The sequence below is a fragment of the Amblyomma mixtum genome, chromosome 8, assembly GCF_055824585.1.
Source record: "Amblyomma mixtum isolate Tamu chromosome 8, ASM5582458v1, whole genome shotgun sequence".
In the NCBI taxonomy this organism is placed as follows: Eukaryota; Metazoa; Arthropoda; class Arachnida; order Ixodida; family Ixodidae; genus Amblyomma; species Amblyomma mixtum.
Window position 1 is genome coordinate 69,039,821 of NC_143019.1, and position 24,317 is coordinate 69,064,137.

A 24,317-nucleotide genomic window follows, 5' to 3' on the forward strand; every position below is an offset into this window, starting at 1 on the left:
GCTTATAGTTGATTGCGCTAACGGAAGATGAGTGGGCTTGTTAGGTTTGATTTCATGAAAAGTGGTTCATTGCGCGAATGTGTCCGAAAAGGTTATTCGAGCGTAATGTCAGAACTTTGCATTTGATATCGATATTCCACAGCGTGCCTCTCTTACAGGCACAAATAACTGCTACTGCAGATATGCGTAGGGCGAATTGCTTCGTTGACATGCTTCGTACTAACACCAAAGCGGGTCTCACGGGACGCTTCATTTCGTATCATGCATGCGCTATGGGCTTTCCGAGTAGATTCTAGTGGGCAGCTATTTGTCTTGCTGGCCGCCAACTACCTGTGATGCTACAACAGCTGTTATATAATACATTTATGAGGGCACATCTTTCGTTCAGCGGTAGATTTCACTTCAGCTATTGGTGTTGGGTTATCTTAATGGCGAATAGTGGACACTGACCACGGCCCGAAAAGTTTCACTATAGCGTGCAGTCCCCTTAGAGGGAATGGTTCAGCACTAAAATCTAACAACGTACTGTTCAGGAAACTTGCAGGTCAGGCGTTATCCTCCACTGCCCTATCGGATAACACGAACCGGGCTCTCACCGTGTTTTGTCTTCTTTGCTAGATACCACTCTGCGTACGGCTGTTACGGTTCATTCAGCTGTCAAAAACAAGATTCCTTCTTCTTGGTGAAAACTGCGGAGAAGCCTCTTGAATGCACGAGAAATTGTTTGCAGCTTCGTTTAAAAAGACAATCTAAAGCTAAGAAAGAGTAAAATTCAACTCTGAAGGAATACAATTCAAATTTAAACCCCTATTTGACAACTAATCGGGAAGCTTTGTACATATACATGAAACAAAAATACGGAGGGCACATGAGGCTACTACGCGCCGTGAAGATGAAAGCAATAATGTTTTTAATTTATGTATTTTCCTTCCTTTCTATTGACACAGCTGCTCAATATCTTACAGCTGTAAGAGAGCGGAAACACTAGGTTCACTTTTATTCGACAAGCAGCAATGCAACGTACAAAAGCTGTAAAGTACCGGTACTCACCTATGGGGCAGAAATTTGGAGGGTAACGAAAAGGGTTCAGTTTAAGTTAGAGGTGTTAAGATCGGGGTACGCGGGCCTGGGAAGAAGTAACAAGACGTGAGTCATCGTGAAGCAAGATGCGGCGAAGGCTAAGCTCCGGCGGAAGCAGCGGCCACGGCGGCGGCGTCCAGTGGTCGAGTCTACCCTCGGGTCGCCGGACGACGGAGCAGTGCTCACAAGGTCCAGCTGTTGCTGTTAATCGAAAGACGGCTGTGTCCTCGACAGAGGCCTCGTGCTTCGGACATCCGGCGGGGGAGTTCGAGGACGTTGGTTCGCGCAGCCCACTTGCCGCAGTGATCAAGGCGATACATGAGTGTTTGTTGATCTACCCCTTCCCATCCACCGAGCTGCGAGAGAGCGAGAGAGCCCAGCACCGCCCCTGCCGTGGATGTTACCATCGGCGTCATCAACTGCCTATCCGATTGGAGAGCGTTCTTCGAACTTAATTCCCCAGTCAGGGAACTGGGGAATACGAACTGTATTTAAGGGGATGTTTTTTGAGACCGGAGCACTCCCATCTCGACTGTAAATATGCAAAATAAATCTTCTGTACAGTTTCCTCCTTAATGGAGTTCGCCCTCGTCTTTCAAAGCCGAGACATGCGGACCTCAACAAACCACCAACTCAAGGGCCCCTCCGTCCTCAACAGAGGTCATGGAAACAAAAAAATTGCTGATGGTTTAGCTTGTTTAATTCTTGTGTGTACGCGAAAGCTTCTCACACGCTGCCAAACGGGTTCTCCGTGAATTTCTGGCGAAACTGCCTCGTTGCAGTCTCAGGTTCATAGAGACGAATCACGTGGTTAGTCCGTCTATCTTATTCGGTAGCTTTCCGCGCGTTTTCAAGCATGCACTATGGTTTTGTCTATCTTACCTGACATGACTGCAGGCTTCATTCACGTGGCTCCATCTCAATGTCTATAGTTGCCTGCAGTCTACCGCCCCTTTTGTCTATCTTACCTGACATGACTGCAGGCTTCATTCACGTGGCTCCATCTCAATGTCTATAGTTGCCTGCAGTCTACCGCCCCTGGCGTTGACAGTCACAGTTGGAGAGTTGAAGATACTAGCATAGCACTTCACCTCGGATGTGTTGCACATTGTGAACTGCTGACTATAGACAGCATTGCGTCCGCTTGACTGGGATACAGAGAGCGAAAATTTCACTGCTATAATAATCAGGTAAAGTATTTGAACTCCACTAGATTCGGTCGATTGCCCTGACTACAAACTTACTAAAACGAGGGATGCGGATGTTACATAGGCGCCTTACGAATATTTCCACTATTCGTGCCCTCAGTGATCTTGAGAGGGGTTACCGCTTCAAGTGTTAGATTTACTCCGAACATATGAACTTAGACAGCCTAAATCAGGTGGCACCGAAGAAAAAGGAGGCATCAGCCCTGTTCGCCTGGTACACTTTCAACCTCCTTCGCACCTGTGTGCATGGGTAAGGGAGCTTCTAAACGACACCGTTCAAGTTAAATTGGAGAAACCGCAGTGAGCTTCGGGGAAAAAAATGGTAGGTTTATCTTACAAACGCAGGTGAACGGCATCCTAGCCGAAATCAAGAAGAAATGGGCAGGGCATGTGATGCAAAGCAAGAAAGTAATGTTCGTTATGTGTAGCGTATTGGATTCCAAGAGGGCCAACGTAGGAAGGGGCGAGAGGAAGTCAGATGGGCAGATCAGATCGGAAATTTTCGGGGATAAGGGAGCCGCCGCTGTTACAAGGCTGGGTCAGTTTTAGAGATATGCGAGAGGCCTTTGTCCTGCAGTGGGCGTAGTCAGGCTGACGATGGCGGTGATGAAACGACATTTTTTTCGCTTGTGGAAAGAACTCCAACACCTAGCCCCATTCGAAAGGCATGGCCTAAGGTTCGGTCGTGAAGGGGTGGGACTTCTGTGGGTACCTCGGCACTGTGGCTTTCCACAATGCTCACCACAATACAAGCAACCATCTAACGCGGCTCGTTACAAGTAAAGACTTGCGCTCTTGACAATCTCAAGTTTTCAACATTTCCAGCGTAACAATTCCGTGGGCCTTGAGCCCCTCCTTGTTACAGAGGATTTCCAGCATCTTGAATTTCCTTGTAGTACTCATTTACGCTGCTCGTGGCAATGGCAGGTTTTCATGATAATGCCTCACGCATCATTACAAAGAAGAAAACACGCACCCAAAAGTTAGGTGTCTGTACTCCTTCAACACGCTCGGCTCCAAAAAACTGATATTTCCAACGCTACAGCTAGGAGGCAAACGGGCACTGCCTTCGTCAGAGACATTAATGCAAGTGGACATTAAACGAAAAAACAGATATGAAATTTCACCCATCCGCACAATCTTTACATTTTGTGACATCCTTGAGAAATTAAGTACACACATTGTTGGGGCCAATGACATAGCGACGGTAAACAGAAGTAAAGCACGTAAAATGCAGGAATTTTCGCTTGAGATATGCCGCGATAGAGAAAATTGCGGACATTTCCTTTATGCAATGCGACAGTGAAAAACAAGATCATTCTGGACTTCCCGGCTACATTTAAATGACGGGAACATATTGAGACACTGAACAACGTACTGCAGTTCTCGTGGTGTAATGCGATTGACCAGTTCAATCAGATGCAAAGCATCCACGGCACAAAATGGTTAGCAAAATTTTCACACGACAGAAATGAGATGCTACCCTGGGGCTTCTCAAAGACAGATTTTCGCAGGTACTAACAGAAATAATACGCCAGGGCAGCGGGCTGCAGGATTACCACGCGGCGAGAATATATGCATGAACATATCGGAAGCTGCGTGCCGAATCAAGAAGCTCACAAAGCAGTTTTGTGCAACGTACCGTGAACATAGCTTTAAAAAAAAAGGTATATAAAAAGGTGTTAGATAAAGTTCTTTCAAAGTTCCTCAATTATGAATGGACCGCAGTTTGCTTAAACGTTCCATATGTCTTGTTTAGCACTTGAATCCAAAGACAGAACAGAAGCTCCTGAAGCGACGCATGAAGCAAAAGAAGCCACTTGAACCAGACCTCTTGATCAGATGTAGTCGCACATGTCCTTAGTGTCCACATCGTAGCCGCTGGGACAGGAGAACGCCCCAATAAAAGGGGCAAATTTCTTCAATGCTGCCATAAAGGGATGATTGGAGGGGACGCCTCGGCGGTCCACGTAACAGCTTGTGTGGCATGCGGTAATAAAGAACAGCTGCTCAGCGCTGTATATCTCGAGGCCTTTGAGAGGCAGGTCAGAGGCCTCATCCCGAAAGCGAACGTACGCCGAATAGGCAATGTCAACTGCTTCGAGTTCGGGAAACAGACTGGAGCTGCCGCTGACAAAGGGGCACCACAGCGGGCAGGGTAGGCTCTGTAGGGCAAGCCGGCTTTCGTCTTCAGGGAGAAATGAGGCTTTGCCTTCTTTCAGAAGGCATACCATAGAGTTGAGAGCGTACAGTAATTCTTCGGCGTACATAAAACCCAAACCGCCGTGTAGATCATCGCACTCGTACCACCAGAGTAGTAGAACGGAGGTGCAAGAAGCGCCACGGACAAAGAAATCACACCCAGACCAGCGTTGTACTGTGCTAAGCGATTTGCGTCCATCCTGTGCATGCTACTCGCCTCTGCGTACTGATCTGTGCCGATGGAGCCCTGTACCTGCTCTCGTATCCGCACCCATTCAAGGAAGAAGCTCAGCGAGCTGTTGTAAGCTGGGCCGTAGAACATCTCAAGGTCTCCCATGCTTTCGAGGCGTCCATCTGGCCAGAAAAGTGTTCTTGTACTATTCATCATATCTGCAAGCGCAGATCTTCCCGCTGGGCTCAACCTCGTCGATGCATTCACCTTAGCCAAAGTGACCTCTTCGATGTTCTTCAGCACGCGATTGATGTTGCCTCGCTCAGCAGCCGAGAGACTGGTCTTGAGTAGAGCGGCTAGAAGGGCGCCGTACGAAGCTTCGACGTGAAATAGGCAAAGCACAGTCTGTATTAATCTCCCATGCGGATGAATCTTGATTGCGTTGTACATCGAGTCACTAACTAGGGGGCCTGTAATTTGTACGAGCCACCAAGATGTGTGGAACCAGATCTCCCTGGCAGTGTACACTGTGAAGATGTTGTCCATTGCCTGCAAAACCATTCCGTTTGTTACCAGCAGCAGGCTATCACTCGCCAGCGGAGTACTGTTAACACACTGCAGCGCTACCTCCCAGTCCTCGGGGCTTAAGTTAGCGATCGATGTCAGCCCTCGAATAGTCACAACCTTGGGTAAAGAGTACTTGAAACCGGCGGCATCGCTCACGTTGCCGAAGACGTCATTTTGGATCCTTTCACTCTCCCGCAGGAAAGCTTCGAATGCAGGAGCAGGTGGCAGTTTGCTGAATATGTCCTCGATGTATATTTGCAAGATGTACAAATAGGCGTCCTCGAAGAGCGCAACCTGACGTCGAGCCAATTGAAAAACAGTCGCCAGTGGTGATGGACTGACGACGACCCGAACTCGTCGTGGCTCATTGAACTTGGGCAAGATGTCAACGCGGAACCAGAGCGGCAGCCCCCACAGCACGGCCAGCTCCACTAGCGCTCGCAGAGGCTTCCAGCACGGAACCACTTCTTCTTCGTCCCAGTCCCGAGTCGGCCAGGAGAAGATGCGACCTTTCACAAAGTTCACAAATTCTCGCACTTGGTCATTGCCCTCGCGGTTGCTCTTCTTGTCCATACAGTTGCGAATCATATTGAGCGGCCTTTCTATTATGGTGCTCATTACGCCGGCTTGAATGCTGTACTTTTGTTTTCTCATGACCCAATTTAGAATGGCCTCTCCGCGGACGCTGAACGTTATGTCGCTGTGCTTGTTGGACCACCCGGAGCAAACAAAGTGTCCGAAGTCGGCGCATGGCGCTCTTCCCTGGCCAAGGTTGATCCCTAAGATGTGGGCGTGGCTTACGCAAGAGATCGTCGAGCAGACTGGCGTTGTATTACTCGAGGTCCCGTTATTGTGCGGCTGCAACAAGGCAGTCAACACTGCAGCGACCACAATCGAAAGTGTTGCTAAAACGCAAACCAGGATTGGTGTCTTAGCTCCAGTCCTCTGTCTCATTGTTGCTGGTGGCAGGTTGTCCTTTGCTTCGATGGAAGGCTGCAACAAATCGATTCGGAAAATTAGGCGAAGAATTACAACATTGGTCATACGGTAACATCTCATTCCAAGGTATCGAAAAGATTTCGTGCGATATATTACAGCACATTAATTAATAACTGATATTTTTTTCTTTTCAGTGCTTATTTATACTGTGAGGCGTAATATATTGCAGTGGAACGAAACAGTGCCTAAATTTTCAGGGGCTAGTTTAGGAATATGCACAAATACAAAGCCATTGTGCTCTGACAGCCATCACAGCTTAACCAGTTGCGATGTGATCCCGCTGACCGCCGTCTATGTTATCAACTTATTGTGGCTTTAATAGCCAAATACAATAGCTGAACACGCCGATTGTTATACAGCTGCTAGTAACCACACTGGCTGACAGTGGCTCGAGAATTCGCAATTAGAACATTTGTCACCCTGTGATGAGCGTTGCTGTGGCAGGGACAGATGCTGGATGTACAGGCCATAAAGGTGGCCGTAAACAATTAAAAGTAGCCCAGAGTATAGCGAGCTCGCTTCAAGCTTCAGGGTGTCTGATGAAGCATTCAGAGTTCACCTGCATCTCATAGAGAGGGTATTCTTGCTGAGGAGGTTGGTACTTAACAGGCTATTGGTAGGCACAAAACAGAATTGCGACACCCTGTACGTAGTTGTCGCTCCTGCTCCACAAAGCGTGCATATTCGATCTTGTGACAAAAAAAAACGGTTCTTTTAAACGAATCACAAGTGCGCCTGACAGTGGTGTACGCTATGGTGAACGATAACACGGTACACGCCATTAGACACCTTTAGCATACGGTTTTGACGTTACCGGAGTACGAGGAACCCGCCCACCGCCGCTGAGCACGCGCTGATTGGTCCCGATGCTGGAGGAGCGCGCAGCTACCGGGTAGCTGGCGCCATCTGGCGCCGTAAAGGTGAATCGCAAATGCGCATTGGATGTGCGCGAGCTCCTGTTACTCGAGAACCGCTAAACGTAACACGGTAGACTGTATGCATTAGTGTCTGTGACTAAAGGTGCCTAATGATTATGAAGCGGCACCGCGGCTGGAAAATACAGGCTCGCCATTAGCACAAAGCAGCTCCCTCCTCTCCGGGCACAAGCACTCCCGAGTGGGCCGGTCGGCCCCCGATGATGCTGTGTCTCATCATCATCATTAGCTTAACTACGCCCACTGCAGGACAAGGTCCTTTTCAATGCCTCTCCAATTAACTATTTCCTGTGCCAGCTCTCGCACTTTTAAGCCCGCAAACTGCTGTCACTGAAACAATTGCATTCTCTCCGAATCAAGTCCTCTACCCTTAAGGACCATCGGGTATCTTACCTACGCATTACATGCCCATTCCATGCCCACTTCTACTTGATTTCCACTAAGGTATTGTAGCGCCCGGCGACGCTATAAAGCGCCGGCGCTGAGATCGGCGTTCCCGCGGTAGAAGAAAATAAAGAACGACAGCGCGTGCTCGGAGCGCACGCCCGGCACGCGCAGTCCGGAACTAGAAGCCTGCCACGCTGGTCGTCTCTGTCTGGTGCTCCGCTGCGACCCCGCAATTCTTCAACAGTGGTGACCTGGCGAACCGTGCCTTCTATCGCAGCGGCGTACCAGCATGGCGTACTGGCAGCACCCAAGTTTCGACCCGCCGCTCCCGGCGTTCCGGCCTGCAGGCGTCGGCGGGTGGTTCGCCCAACTGGAGGCTGCGATGTACCTGAACGGCATCACCATCCAGCCGTTCAAACACGAAGTCCTTTGTGACATCCTCCCGGCCGACCTCCTGCGTCGGCTCACCTACTCTGCTTTCGGCGGCCGGCCATACGATGAGCTGCGTGCGGCCGTCTTGGCGTACTTCGGCGCCTACTACGTTCCGCCGCCGCTCTACGACGCAGCGGACCCGTTTTCGCCGCCGCCAGCCTCTGGCCCTGCACCGGCCTCGCTCGCGCCCACGCAGCCTTCATCAGAACCCGGCCCGCCTCAGCAGCCCCTCGCCGCCTCGCCGCCACTCCAGTCCAGCGTCTCCGGCCCGGCTTCTTTAGCACCGACCGCACCAGACGCTACCGCATCGCTTCCGGCAGCACATCCTGCTGCCCCGGTTACGCTAGCAGTACTGTGCGATGACTCCACGGCCCCAAGTCCGCAGTCATTCCCTCAGCAGCTCGGTGAGGTGCCTGGCCCACCGCCGTTTGCCACGTCAGCGCACTCAGCGACAGATGCGCTTCGCGCCACCATGTTCAGCGCCTGCGGCCATACAGCCTCCAATAAGGACGATACGGCGTCTTCGGCACAGCCCGGTGAGCAACTTCTCTCATCTCCAAAAGTGCTGCCGTCCGTCGAGCTCTTCCTCGACGAGTGCCCCATTCCGCCAACTTCTCTATCCTACGGCGTAGCATCGCTGCCAGCCCAAAGCTCACCTTCCGCCTCATCGCTCATTCCGGCAAAGCCGTCAGTCACTGACCTGAGCGATCGTGCTACAGGCGAAGTGAGTTTGCCGCCACCGCAGCATATGCCACATACCAGCCCCACTACATCGGCGGCCACACCGCGTGCTCAAGAGGCCCCTCCCCAAGCCCTGAGTACTGTCACCCGCTTCTCGGAGTCTGACCCTGGCAGCTCGACACTGTCGCAGCAAGCGTCTGCTTTGGTGCCTGCCTTGAGCCACCATCAGGAACGAATGGCAGAGCTATCCACACCGAGTAGTGCAGCAACTCTCCATCCACCAGCTGTGTCTGTTGCTGCCAGCCAGCCGTCTGATGTAGCAGTCTCGGCTCCACGGCCTGTCACTGGCACAACCTTCTTGCAGACACCCACAGCTGACCATGCCCACACGCGCATCGACACTGGCGAGGTGCTCCGGACTGTCACTCCCGTTTCAGCCAAGCACCTTGGATTGAGCCCAGCAACTTGCTCCGGCATCGTCACAGCTGTCACCGTTGTGTCGACGGTCCCACCACATCTGCTGTCAGTCCATGGCGCCGTTTCGGCCGCTCCTGTGCTTGTGCTCGCGTACACGGTGCGTCAGATCCCCATGGACATCAGCCGCAACACTCCAACACCGCTGACACTTGTGTCAGCGGGCAGCACTACAGCCGGTGACGGCCTGACCATGGCCTCCCCTGCCCCCATGTCCATTGTCAGCTCGATACCCTGCATCATTCGCCCGTTGCGCAGCAGCCAGGCTCGTCCACCTGAGCCGGCGCACTCCACCCGACTGCTCTTCCCGGCCCCCGACATGAACTTACCGGACCTTGTAGCGACCCCGTGGGGACACTGTTACTCTAGCTGCCTGCTTGTCTGCCGTGGCCACTCCATCTCTGCCCCGTCGGCGCGTATATTTCGACGTTCCGTCTAGGCGGGGGGCCCTGTAGCGCCCGGCGACGCTATAAAGCGCCGGCGCTGAGATCGGCGTTCCCGCGGTAGAAGAAAATAAAGAACGACAGCGCGTGCTCGGAGCGCACGCCCGGCACGCGCAGTCCGGAACTAGAAGCCTGCCACGCTGGTCGACTCTCTCTTGTGCTCCGCTGCGACCCCGCAAAACCTCAACAGTATCATTACTTTTTGTTTCTTCCCTTGTATTGTATGGCTCATCGACAGCGAAACCCGCCATTGTTGACCACAAATGTGGTTTGGAACTACCGCATGACGTAACCGTGGCATCAAAGAAAAATAATATTTCTGTTCTTAAGGTGCGGAGAATTGAACTCAGAACTTCCTGGCTCCGAATTGAGCACGCAACTTTTAGGTCACAGACCCTATTGCTTACATGCGAACAACGCCTTAGGACTGTATAGTAATTTAGTCTATGACTGGGGAGAGAAACAATGAAGTGTAGTTAGACAGAAATATAAAGGATATGAAAATAAAAACAATGCTTTCACATTCATATCACGTAAGTAGACTTAAGAGCCCTACGTTAATTTTCGTTTCCGTAGCTCGGTGCTTTGTTGTTTCGACTACGGAAGAAGTTAACCCTTTGTTCTAGCCTCCCAAGTTTCTAACCCACAAGTGGCTACCGATAGGATACAGTAGTAATAGACTTCACTCTCTAGGACCACAGGTAAACTGCCGTACATTATCCGACAGCACCTAAATACTCTCCGCTCCATTTGTAGTCTCCTGCTCGTATTACTCTCTTGGTACGGCTACTGGTCTCCTAATCCGTACACGTCGTTCCTGTGTGCCCATAAAATAAACTTAGGAATGACACCTGGCAGCAGCCAAGCTTTTCGCAACGCATCCGGCATGCATGGCACGCCTCCACTGCCTTTTCCTTCCTGCATGTCCTGACCACATTCTAACACTTCTTCAAAACATTGGGACGTTCATTTTATATCGCTTTTAGCGCAAAAATCATTTTCACCATCATGACAGCGCTGCTAAGCCACCGCGCTCTCCTGTCCGCACTCCACCACATGCGGGCCGTGCTACAGGCATCACAGGGGATGTCAGCCGACGTTGACGGCTCTCTGCTCGGTACTCCGTCAAGCACTGACCGGGTGTCGGAACTGCGCCCAGCGCTGAAGTCCTTGCCAGGTGTCCTGGGCCGACTTAGCTGCACCGGCACCGGTTGCTTGGGGAGCGGACAGCCACGTTCCCGAAAGACCCGCCTCACGAGAGGCCTCCCTCTTCGCCGCCTCCCACACAGCCGTCGCGTTGATCTTGGAGGACGGTCGACTGTCGTCCGCTCGTGCTGCACGTAGAACGAAAAGAGCGCCCTAATAGATCCTCTTCTAAACGACGATGGAATTTTGTCACATTTCCAACTTTGCCTGCTAAGGTTTCATTTCCGTTACGTGGTATATTGTCTTTGCACTCCTATAGTTTGGTGACCGTAATGTATCACGTTTTTTGCACTTAGCGCGTCAGGCCACTCCGTCCTATAGAGCTTCCCTCTTTGATTAACTATTCAGTACTAACAGAATTTTCTCACTCTATTACGAACATTATCTTTCGTTCGAAATGTTCCAGAATGTCCCGCGCGTGCTGCGAAGCGAAGTCCCTCTCTGAATAAAAATGGAACCGGCAGCCGCTCCTTTCTATTAAGAAGTTTTTAAAAATCTTAGCTGAGAACTCAGAGTGCAGAGGCCAGAGTAAATTGCCGTGCCCTTTCCTGCGTTGCTGATTTCTGGTTACCGTTAAGGACCCGCCGCGGTGGCTCAGTGGCAAGGCGCTCTTCTAGCGAGCCTGAGTACCCGGGTTCGAACCCGACCGCGGCCGCCGCGTTTCGGTGGAGGCGGAACGCAAGAGGCGCCCGTGTGCTGTGCGATGTCAGTGCACGTTGAATATCCCCAGGTGGTCGAAATTATTTCGGAGACCTCCACTACGACACCTTTCTTTTTTCAATCCTACCTTCCTCCCTTCCCTTGCGCCGCGGTTCAGGTGTGCGCCGAGATATGTGAGACAGATACTGCGCCATTTCTTTAACCAATTTACCAGTTTACCTAGGTTGGAATGATGCGATCATGACTGAAAATTGATTGGCTTCCGTCGCCTGTTCAGGAGTGCACAAATACGCTTCGACTTCTCATTTGACTGAGCCTTTTGGGATATCTTGATAGATGTCCTGTTAGTTTGTTCGGGAAGAAGCACTTAATTCTCTAAGCACTGTGCGCGAACGTCACCTTGATCTTTCAGTGCTGCGATTTCGCGGAATAAAGTGAACCTGTCCGGCGTTGCTCTGTCTCCCAATACATTGACCGATGACCGTACGTCTGTCATCACTGATTTAGCAATCTATTTCTTGATCTGTCAGCTGTCCCATCCAAGAAAGCTGCTAAAAACATCTGCCAACAAGGCATCCGCGCTTTCTGGCCTGGTTGTTTTCGAAGAGATGAGCCTCTTTGTGGTGCCAGACGTGGTGCCAGAAGGGTCTCTGGATTTCCAGGCAGCATAAGTGGTACCGAGCCCGTACTCACCCGGGAGAGTCTCCGCTGCACTTGGACGATCGTTAGTCGCCGATTCTGGGGCTGGCGTCCACGTCTCGGTGCCAGCAGGCTGAGAACGTGCTGCCAGCGCTTGCTCATTGGAAGGCTGCAAGACGCGCCGATAGAAGGCGGTGCTTTTCAGGCCGAAAGCGGAAATTTTGAAAGCACGAATGCATACACCGTTAGTATTGAAGCGAAAGCCTTTAATGCCTCATCGTTGTCGACAGAAGGTTGTCAGCAGAAGCTTGTCAGCAGAGGTGTCACGCTTTTGACTGGTGTCCACCGAGATATGTGAGACAGTTACTCCGTTGTTTCCTTTCCTCAAATACAATTTTCATTTTCTTCATTACACCCCCCCCCCTTTTCTGATTATTTATCGCTCCGACTTCCTCCCTTCCTTTACAAACGGATGACGGATGTCCACCGAGATATGTGAGACAGTTACTGCGTAATTTCCTTTCCTCAAATACCATTTTGATTCCCTTCATTACGGCCCTTCGTTCTCTTCTTTCACTCCTACTTCCTCCTGTCCTGTACGGTGCGGTACGAGTGTCCAACGAGGTGAGAGAGAATTACTGCGCCATTTTCATTCCTCAAAACCACGTGCAAAACGGACATAAATGCCACGATACACTTCGTTGTCATACGTGATCTCTTAGGGGCTTCGCGCATCGAAGCAAAGCCGCGCAGGCGCACAGGGGCCCAGGGGAGAAGCGCTGCGTTCAAAGGGCAAGGCATCGCGCCGAACGGGTGGTGGCGTTCCTCCCTTCCATTACGGTGTGGTTCGGGTGTCCACCGAGATGGCAGAGAATTACTGCGCCATTTCCTTTCCTCAAAAATCTCTGCCTCTCCCGTAACCGAGAGTAGAGTAAGCATGAAATGTTTACGGGCCTAATGTCATCTCGGTGGACACCCGAACCGCACCGTACAGGAAGGGAGGAACGCCACCACCCGTTCAGCGCGATGCCTTGCCATTTGAACGCAAGGTTTTTTGAGGAAAGGAAATGGCGCAGTAATTCTCTTCCATCTGGGTGGACACCCGAACCACACCGTAATGGAAGGGAGGAACGCCACCACCCGTTCGGCGCGATGCCTTGCCCTTTGAACGCAGCGCTTCTCCCCCGGGCCCCTGTGCGCCTGCGCGGCTTTGCTTCGATGCGCGAAGCCCCTAAGAGATCACGTATGACAACGAAGTGTATCGTGGCATTTATGTGCTTTTTGCACGCGTTATTGTGATAAAGATGAAGTGTGGCAGGTGCGCTGCACGCACTCGCGCGCACGGGAGTGGAGAAGACGACGAAGTAGTAGAATACAGATCGGCTCGACCGTATGCTACGTGTACTGTTTTACTGCTAATTATCATTACTACGATACAACATATTTTGGCGACGAGGATGCTGTTTTGATTCAGGACCTTGACGTGGACTGCTCACCATCCGTCATGAGCTTTTCTGGGCTTCAGCCACCACCGCCGTTCCTGCCGACTCCTGGTCGTCCTGCCCTACCATGGGAGCAATGGGAGCTGGCGTTCCGGAATTACATGCTGGCCTCTGGTGCCTCTGCTCTGGGCGCGGACAGGCGGAAGGCCATCCTGCTGAATTGCATCGGACTGGAAGGCCAGCGCATTTTTTATACATTGGCGCCGCCGTCGTCCACTCCAGCGCCTACAGCAGCTGCATCGCACTCCGGTGACGAGGCGCCGCGCCTTGACGAATTTGATGCGGCGATATCTATCCTGTCGGCGCATTACAAATCGTCCGTGAATGTAATCGCCGCACGTCATCGCTTCCGGCGTCGAGTTCAGGCTCCAGGAGAGACAACCGATGAGTACGTCGCTGTCCTTCGCAGCCTTGTCGGCGACTGTGGCTTTGGGACCATGGCGGACGATATGATCAGGGGCCAGCTGGTGGAGAAGACCTCGAGTTGCCATCTGCGTGAGCGCCTACTCATGGAAGGCTCCTCCTTGACTCTGTCGCGCGCCGTGCTCCTTGCTCGACAGTGCGAGCAAGCTTCCCGTGAAGCCAGGGAATTGGCTGAGGAGGTCGCTCCAGTACAGCGTGTGGGATGCGAGCGCGGATCGAGACAAACACCACCTCAGGCCCATTGCTGCAAGTGCCAAAGTCAACCGTCACAACCTGCTGCTGCAATACCACAGCGCATGTGCTACCGTTGCGGTTCTACGGCCCACCTGGCGAACAACCCTGCATGCCGAGCCCGCAACCGCAAGTGTCGTCGGTGCGGCAAGATGGGCCATTTCGACTCCCTCTGCAAGTCGTCCGACCGTCCTGTTCAAGTTCAAAATGTTGCAGATACTGCTGACACATCGTCGATGCCGGATGGCTCCAGCAGTGCGTCTATTCGCAATGTTGAAAGTAAAAAAAATGGAATTTTCGCCTCGGTCCTGATTGAAGGCAAGTCCATCCGCTTCCTTATTGACACCGACTCATCTGTGTCAATTATTTCTGAAGATCTATACCACCGATTCTTCGCTGAAAGTTTCCCGCTTAAATCAACTGCAGTTCAACTACTGGACTATTCTAAGTCTCGGATTATAGTCCAAGGGTGTTTTGTTGCCACAGCAACGTTTCACGACCGTACCGCCTGCATACTGTTGTACGTTGTCTCGGGAGGCACAACGCTGCTGGGTCTGGATTCCATTGCAGCCCTACAAATGAAGATCAAAGGTGCATCGTTGGAATGTCTTTCCATGACACCTGATACGCCTCTGCAACCTGTCGCCTTCCCAGAAAAACCTTGGGATACGGTTGCCATTGATATCGTGGGGCCTTTCGACCATGCTCCCAGTGGCTGCCACTTCACGATTACTCTCATGGACTATTATAGTAAGTGGCCAGAGGTTTTCCTCGCTGATGCCATCACAACTCAAACCGTTCAAGAATTCCTGCTTGGCCTCTTTGCTCGTGAGGGTTACCCTCAAGAGATTGTTTCTGACCACGGACCTCAATTCTCATCGATGGCCATGCAAACTTTCCTCCGCGAACGGGGGATACGCCATTGCTACTCTTCAGTGTACCATCCCCAAGCTAATGGACTCGTGGAACAATTCAATCGAGTGCTTAAGTACTATATTCAGCTGGCTCTGTGCGAGCGACGCGACCTACGTACAGCGATTGTGGACTACCTCGGTGTCCACCGCTGTACGCCCCATGCCACGACTGGAATTGCACCAGCTGTCCTACTTCATGGCCGGTTGCCCCGCACAAGACTGAACGTCGTAGGACTGCCGGATCAGTGCTTCTCAACGGATCCGACAAAAGCGCTTAAGCTTTTGCGGCAGAGGCTTGAGGAGAAGCAAGCGCAGTACAAGCTTTATGCGGACCAGCGGAGTGGCGCCAAGTGTCGTGACTTTCAGATTGGCCAGTACGTGCGTGTTCGAAAACCAACTGTGCGAGGCAAACTGTCAGCTCGGTTTTCGGAGCCTCGGAAGGTTGTGGAGCAGCGTGGACCTGCATCTTATCTGCTGGATGATGGGCGAGTGTGGCACTCGTCCAAGTTTTCTGCGGTTCGCCCAGAAGTAGTTCAGCAGCAACTGTCCTCTCCAGCTCCAGCGGCCCTTTTCGCTGATATTTCGCCGCCTATCGACGGCAACAGAATGCCGCCGCCCAGTCCACAGTCCGGAACCGTGGTCCAGGGTTCTTCGGACGCGCCTTCAATCCATCTGATGCCAGCCGCTCAAGTTAGCTGCCCGGGCCCTTCATCGCACCTGGTTTCGCCCGCTCCGGAATCGGCAGCCGCTCCTCAACCCTCGTGTAGTACATCCACAGCGGCAACTGCGGCTTCACTTCCTGCGCCGCCTCACCGAAGTACTCGAAAAAAGAAGCGGCCCGCCTGGTTCAAAGACTAAGACATCCGCTAGACATTTTGTTTTTTTTAAGTGCGGCGGAAATGTGATAAAGATGAAGTGTGGCAGGTGCGCTGCACGCACTCGCGCGCACGGGAGTGGAGAAGACGACGAAGTAGTAGAATACCGATCGGCTCGACCGTATGCTACGTGTACTGTTTTACTGCTAATTATCATTACTACGATACAACAGTTATTAGAAATCGGAAATTATAATTCCGTGCATTATCAAACGCACAGCGACTGATATCTTGATAAACATTGAGAAGGCACTGGCAGCAGTTATTTTTTGTGACTCCTTTGGAGACCACCCGGCGCTTGCATGCCGGTCGCGTAGGAGGGCTTAGAGAGTCTCGTTAAATCTCGTTAAGTCTCGTACGGTGCCCGGATGTTCTCGTTTCAGAGCCCGGATGACTGGAATTCAGTGCCCGGATGAGTGGATTTCAGTGCCCGGATGAGTGGATTTCAGTGCCCGGATGAGTGGATTTCAGTGCCCGGATGAGTAGATTTCAGTGCCCGGATGATGGCTCTCGGTCTCGGCGTGACGTCACCACACTGCCGACAACGGGGGCTAAAAGCATTTCATGCTTAAAAAAATCTCTGCCTCTCCCGTAACCGAGAGTAGAGTAAGCATGAAATGTTTACGGGCCTAATGTCATCTCGGTGGACACCCGAACCGCACCGTACAGGAAGGGAGGAACGCCACCACCCGTTCAGCGCGATGCCTTGCCATTTGAACGCAAGGTTTTTTGAGGAAAGGAAATGGCGCAGTAATTCTCTGCCATCTCGGTGGACACCCGAACCGCACCGTAATGGAAGGGAGGAACGCCACCACCCGTTCGCCCGATGCCTTGCCCTTTGAACGCAGCGCTTCTCCCCCGGGCCCCTGTGCGCCTGCGCGGCTTTGCTTCGATGCGCGAAGCCTCTAAGAGATCACGTATGACAACGAAGTGTATCGTGGCATTTATGTGCTTTTTGCACGCGTTATTAGAAATCGGAAATTATAATTCCGTGCGTTATCAAACGCACAGCGACTGATATCTTGATAAACATTGAGAAGGCACTGGCAGCAGTTATTTTTTGTGACTCCTTTGAAGACCAGCCGGCGCTTGCATGCCGGTCGCGTAGGAGGGCTTAGAGAGTCTCGTTAAATCTCGTTAAGTCTCGTACGGTGCCCGGATGTTCTCGTTTCAGAGCCCGGATGACTGGAATTCAGTGCGCGGGTGACTGGATTTCAGTGCCCTGATGAATGGATTTTAGTGCCCGGATGAGTGGATTTCAGTGCCCGGATGAGTAGAATTCACCCGCGGGACCTAGAGAACCTCAAGACCTGGTTGGACTGGGAGACCCTGCTGCATTCGGGGGACCCGGCCGTGCAGACCATCGCCACCGGCCGTGCTGCCAGTGTTATGGACCTCAGGAACATAAACACTTGAGTGCAGTGGGGCCGTGCGGGGACCCTGGGGCGTGCCCCGAATTCCTTTGTAAATAAAGTTTTCTCTCTCTCTCTCTCTCTCTCTGCCCGGATGATGCCTCTCGGCCTCGGCGTGACGTCACCACACTGCCGACAACGGGGGCTAAAAGCATTTCATGCTTAAAACGATGCGCTCAAGGGCAAGGCATCGCGCAGAACGGGTGGTGGTGTTCCGTGGACACCCTGGCAGCGCTGGAACACGCTGTCGCGTTCCACTCCTGAAGGCGAAGCTTAAGTGTCATTAGCAGTTGATTAATATTGTCATCAATCAGTAATTAGTCGAAATTAGTAATTCGTTATTACTTAACAATTAGTCATTAATCATGTATGACGTGATCCAGTGGTCACCTCACCAGTGACATATAGGCAAAGTGGTGCGGAACACGCTTTCGCCTCTACGCAATTCAGTCAGGCCGCCGTGGTGGCTCAGCGGTTATGGTGCTCGGCTGCTGACCCGAAAGACGCGGGTTCGATCCCGGCCGCGGCGGCTGGAATTTCTTTGGAGAAATTCTAGAGGCCCGTGTACTGTGCGATGTCAGTGCACGTTAAAGAACCCCAGGTGGTCTAAATTTCCGGAGCCCTCTACTACGGCGTCTCTCATAGCCTTAGTCGCTTTGGGACGTTAAACCCCATAAAACCAAACCAAACCAATTCAGTCAGTCAAAATGCCCCCTGAATTTTTTTCCCCTCACTTTGTCCACCATTTCTGTCCGTCCGTCTATGGTGGTGGTGAAAACTTTTAATTTCTGAAATAGAGTTTGGGAGCCACAGAGTGGCCACGCTACATGGTCGGCGTCCCTAGTCCGGGACACCGCATGACAATGCCCCGTCTCTAGCCCGTTTCACCAGAGCCCTTTGGGACTCAAGCGAGGAGCAGTTGAGAAGGGCAGTCTCCCATGCCTCTCTGGAAGGGGTAGGGGAAGGGGGGAGGTGGGGATTTTGAGTACATGCCCACACCATGTGGAAGATATCACAGGTCTCCCCACAGTGTGGGCATCGCCCATCCGTGTTAGGATCGTAATGCTTTAAGATTGCAGGACAGAGTAGAGTACCTGTCTGCAGGCGCCTTAAAGTTCGCTCCTCCGTCTTACTCAGCCCCTTTGCAGGGGCCGGGAAAAGGCGGTGGATGTCGCTATAATCCGTTATAATTTCCTTGAATCGCAGCAGCGGCTGGTTAGTCTCCGAGCCAGAAGAGCTGGGATGAGGAGCCCGGTGAGTAAGCGCTCGGGCAGCCGCGTCAGCGGCCTCATTACCTCGTAAGCCCTGGTGGCCAGGAGCCCAAATGATTCTTTTGGGTGTTGGATCAGTGGCAGTCCGTCTTAGAATGCAAGCAGCTAAGGGGGAGATCTCCCCTGCCAAGTAATGATCACATGCTTTTCGGGAGTCCGTAATGATGATTCTCGAATTGGCGTGGGCGGCAGCAAGCGCTATCGCTACTTCCTCGGCTCGCATTGAATTCGGGGCTCGAAAAGAGAGTCCATCAACGTGCATTTCCTGGTGAACGACAGCGGCCGTGTAAAATCCCGTGGGCGATGGGCCTGCTACGTCTACATAATATACACCGGGTCGGGAGCCGTGTTGTCTCTCAAGAGCCCGAGCCCGCGCTTGTCGCCTGTTTACGTGCATGTCGGTGTCCATGTTACGGGGCAGCGGGGAGACCCAGAGCATATGGCGCCACAGTACTGGGCTACGCTCCGCCTCCTCTGGAGTGCAGTCGTGTTGGATGTGTAAGCGGTTTAGCAGGCGGCGCCCAGGGGCCGTCTGCATGAGCCGCGTGTATTGGTTCACGAGGTGGGCCTCCCGCAGCTCCTGGTAGGAATTTAGCACCCCCAATGCCTTGAGTTTGGCATTAGAGGTAGCCACCGGGAGATCCAGGGCTCGCTTAGTTGCCTTGCGGATGACGGCGTCTATTCGCGCCTCGTCTTGCTTAGTAGTGCGGAGATATGGCACGGCGTAGAGGATCCGGCTAGTCACGAAGGCATAGACGAGCCGAAGCGCGTCCCTGCCCCGCAGACCGCCCCGCTTGTTGGAAACGCGGCGGATCATGCGCCCTACCTGTTCGCCTACTCTCTTGAGTTTCAGAATGGTGGAGTCCGGTCTGAGTCTGTGGTGAATGAAAAGGCCCAGAATACGGAGCTCCTCCACCTCTCTAATAGGACCTCCTGACAGAGAGATGTGAATTGCTGTCCTATCCTTTGGGTTCGCTCTGACATGCAAAAGCTCTGATTTCGCTGGAGCACATTGGAGCCCACAGTCAATGGCATACGCATCGACTATGGAAGCGGCATGCTGAAGGCGGGCCTCCATGTCCCCAAGGCTCCCCTCAGTGGTCCAAATTGTAATGTCATCTGCATACAACGCGTGTTGAATGCCTTCTACCCGGGCCAGTTGGCTTGGGAGGTGCATCATAGCTATGTTGAACAGGAGCGGTGATAACACCGCTCCCTGAGGGGTACCCCGTGTTCCCATCATGTAAGGGCCGTATTCCTCGCCCTCAATCCGAAGAAAGGCCTGGCGATTAGTCAAGAAATCTCTTACATACGCGTAGGCCCTAGCCCCACAATCGGTAGAACTCAAGTTGGCCAGGATGCTTCCGTGTTTAACATTGTCGAAAGCTCCTTTCAGATCAAGGGCGAGGATGGCTTTGTCATTGTGTTGCATAGTTGTGGGTCGTATTACATCCCTGTGTAGCTGGAGAAGGACATCCTGTGCAGACATGTGGGGGCGAAACCCGAACATGGTAACTGCAAAGAAGCCCTTACTCTCCAGGTATGGAGAGAGGCGATCCCGAACCATCGTCTCCATAAGCTTGCCCGCACATGAGGTCAGTGATATGGGCCTCAGGTTGTCCGTATTCACGGCCTTACCTGTTTTAGGGATAAACGTCACAAGTGACGTTTTCCACTCGGGAGGGAGTGGACGCCCGTCCCAGATCTGGTTGATGTATTCTAATAAATGGAGGTAGGCCGAGTCCGGTAGGTTCGCCAACAGGTTCAGTGTTATGTGATCCCGTCCCGGAGCCGTACCCCGGCGCATTTTTGCTAAGGCCGCCTTAAGGTCGTGCAACTCAAAAGGGGCATCAAGTGTTTCATTAGGCCTGCCAGAGTACATGTACTCAGGCCCAGGCGGGTCCTCCGTACGACAGAGATATCTGTCGCACAGAGTGTCCGCAAGTTGCGCCGTCGTACCTTGATACCCTTGCAGAGCCCGCCGGAGCTGCTTTTGCGTCTCCCCTCTCGTTTGAGAGGGGTCGATTAAACTGCGAAAGAGACGCCACGTCCCCTTCGAGCTCATCTGATGAGCTGCGGCGTCGCAGCGTGCTATCCAATTTGAATCTGAGAGTTCGGCAGCATACGCTGCAGCTTGCTCTGTGAGTTTGACTATGCGGTCGCGTAATTTGCGATTAGTTTTCTGCTTTTTCCACCGTTTAGTTAAGCTCCGGCGCGCCTCCCACAAATGCAGGAGGTGGGTGTCCACTGCGGGGATCTCTTCGGTGGTTTGTAGTGTTGTGACGTGTTGTTTCTGAATGTTGCATATGTGGTTAGCCCACTCCGCGTAGCCGCCGGAAAATAGTACGGGAGGGATAGTGTGATTTCGGAATTTGTGCCAATCGGTCAGCTTGGCCTGACCCCATTTTTTGCGCGCTGCCTTCGCCATGAGTGTAATCCGGAGAAGGAGGTGATCGCTGCCTAGAGAATCTCCCAAGTTCTCCCAAGCAGCCGCTCTAGCATTTTTGACGAGAGAAAGGTCTGGACACGTGTCGCGGGTTACCGAATTCCCCACTCGGGTGGGATACGCCGGGTCCGTGAGCAACGTGAGGCTGAGGGTGGAGATGAGCTTCGCCAGCTTACGTCCTCTTGCCTGTTCGAAGTGGTAGCCCCAATGAAGGCTGGGAGCATTGAAGTCTCCAACGATCACTAGAGGCTCTTTGGCTGCCATTTTTATCGCGCGAAGGAAGATTTCATTAAAAGTTACGCGCGGCTTATGCGGAGGGCAGTATATGTTGAGGATATGTATTGACGGGTCGCGGCGTCTGAGAGGCAGTACCCGGACCATTGTATATTCTTGCTCGGTACTCAAGTCTAAGTCGACCTGAACCCCGGTGTAAGCCTTATTCACCAGGATGCACGTAGAGGGGCCCCCCTGAAAGGTGCTGTAGCCTGATAATTTAGCGTCTATGCCGGGCTCCTGCAGGGCAACGAGTGCCGGCATGTCACCTAGGGACTGTAGGTAGAGCTGGAGGTGTGACCGTTTTTTCCAAGCCCTGAAACCCCTGCAGTTCCATTGAATGATTTGGAATTTTTCAAGGTTTTTATCTTTCCTATTAGATGTACTAGCCATGTTGTTCTATTTATTTACGGGGGAGCGGTCTAGCTCTGGCCGGGAGCCAGCGCAACCCCAGCGAGAGGCCGCACCGACCCAACAGCTGCCGAGCCTGAACCGTGTTCCTTCGCTGCCTGGCGAGAGGCTGTCTTACGTTTGAGGTGAGGGGAATCGGAGCTAGTGGCGTTCTGAATTTGGGTGCTGACCCAGGGCTGCACGGCTTTAAGGACCGAGTCAGTGACCTGGGCCATAAGGTCGGGAAGTGCTTGCGTTAAAGCTGCCTTGAACATGTCCTGGAAGGACTCGCGGACTGCTGACATGATTTGATTCGGGAGGGCCGCCACTTGCTCCTCCAGTTGCTCGGTTTGACGCTGCAGTGCCTCTAGGCCGGCGACGCGACCAGCTGATCCAACTACTGTGTCCCCGCTCTGCCGCGAGACGCTAGTGAGGCAAGATGTTACGGATGATCCGTCATCCTCGTCATCTGGCTCAGCTTCTTGCATTGGTTCGGATGACCCAGCCTGTTTGGCCTCTAATTCCTGAATTTTGCGCGCTAGAATTTGGTTCTGGCGCCTGAGCTCCTCTACCTGCTGCAGCAGTAGAAAATTTCCGAAAATAATATATACCCGAAATATTTATCAGTTCCAACCGCGATCAGACCCTATATACCCGTTGGACGTTCAGCCGGGGGTAGGTGGAGTGATTTAAACAGCTCAGCCATACCCGCAGAGAACTAGTGCGTTTCTACAGGAGTGATTCGCTTCCAGAACTTCTTTTTCTTAACATGAGCCATGGAGGAAGGTAAGAAGTCAGGAGAGGCGGGCCCACCTCGCGCCGTCGCTGTGGTTGTCCGCCTCCAAATCACGTGATACATGACGTCACACCACGTGACACGATGACGTCACGACAGTGGAGAAACGGGGGCCCACCTCGCACCGTCGCTGTGATTGTCCGCCTCCAAATCACGTGATACATGACGTCACACCACGTGACACGATGACGTCACGACAGTGGAGAAACGGGGGCCCACCTCGCGCCGTCGCTGTGGTTGTGCGCCTCAATTACGCGACACGATGATGCTTCGCATTCTCCAGGCTTAACCAAGTTAAGCCTCAGCCTTTTTTTACTATTAAGTCTAAGACAGACAGAAGTGCGCCGCCTCACGGAATGTCTGGTGGACGAGGCGCTCGGACTGATTTCGTTGGAAAGCAGATGATCTGATAAGCATTGAAAATGCAGGCGTTGCACACATAACAGCTGATACGACTCATTTTCCTGTGACTCATAGATTATCATTATTATGACGCTCCAGACCCCTCACTACGACTGACACTCGTGTGATGTGAAGGATTCCAATGTTTCCCTCCTCACCTGCTGCGTGTGGTGAGGCTGCACGGCGGCGCTCGCTTTCCTCTTGCGCCGAGTAGCCGGGGGAGTTCGACCTACTGCGTCGCTGAGCTGCGAGCCCGGAGTCTTTCCCGGCGTTGGCGCCGACTGCCGCGACGTGTCGCTAGATCGGGTTGACGCGTTGGAAGACGCTCCTGACGGGCGTCGGCGTCGCTGACTACGGCGGAGGCGGGTCGTCGTGCCGGACGTCTCAGCAGGGGCGTTTTGCGCTCCGGGTGTCACCCCTCGATCTGAGACGAGCGCCAGGGCCTCCGAAGGAGCAGCTTCCGCAGCCGAAGCCTCGGGTTCTTCCGGAGGCGCAGCAGAAGGCGGAAGAGTTCCCAGGGACGTCATCCCAGAAGGCGTCTGGTCGGGGCCACAGCCCAATTTCTACTCGTGGCAGGAGGGTCAAAATGGCGGTGCTAGCCTCTTCGGTGCTTCTTCGTTCTGAAGCACGCGGGCACGGGGTAATCACGGCTGGCGCGAGCAAGGTACCACGACTTCTTCTACGCCTGTGTCGCTGGGCGCTTGGCCAATGAGTTGGAAAGCTCTCGAGGCAAAGCAGGTGCTTCTCCGTTTCATGTGAGACACGTGTCTCAACTCATGGTTGTGATCTGACGCATCCTGACGTGGTTCTGTGTATTCCGGCCTCTCTTATATCCACAACGTCATCCATCATACCGCTTTTTTTCTCCTGTTCCAAAAGCAAGGAACCCTGTGTATTGCACGATGACAGTGCTCGTTAAAGGATCCTATGCGTGGTGAAACCTACGCGGAGCCTTCTGTTGTATCTTGGTTTCTGTTTCGGGACCAAAAGTTACTCGCCTAAGGGGCGCTGTATTAGCGGCGCTGAGTCCATTTAAGGCGCTGCGCTCTGAATAAACTGAGCTCTCTCAATGTCGGCCAGCGTCTGCGTCCGTGTCTCTCTCCTTCTTCAGGCCGCCGTCCCGGCGTGCGCCAACGTGCCCCAGCGGGGCTTTCGTTCCATTTTTGCTTCCTGGGCAAAAAGCGTTCAGAAAGCAACTGCATACACAGACAACATCAACCTTCTGTTAGACAAGTTTCCCAAGCCAGCCCCCGTATTCAAATCGCTCTCAAACATATTGTTTTAAGCCTGTTTTCTC

At 52.8% G+C, this 24,317-nt stretch overlaps 1 pseudogene; it reads right to left on the reverse strand.

Annotated features, from left to right (window-relative positions):
• Positions 1-4,126: 4,126 nt before the first annotated feature.
• LOC149332874 (membrane metallo-endopeptidase-like 1) lies at positions 4,127-10,789 on the reverse strand (annotated as a pseudogene).
• Positions 10,790-24,317: the final 13,528 nt, after the last annotated feature.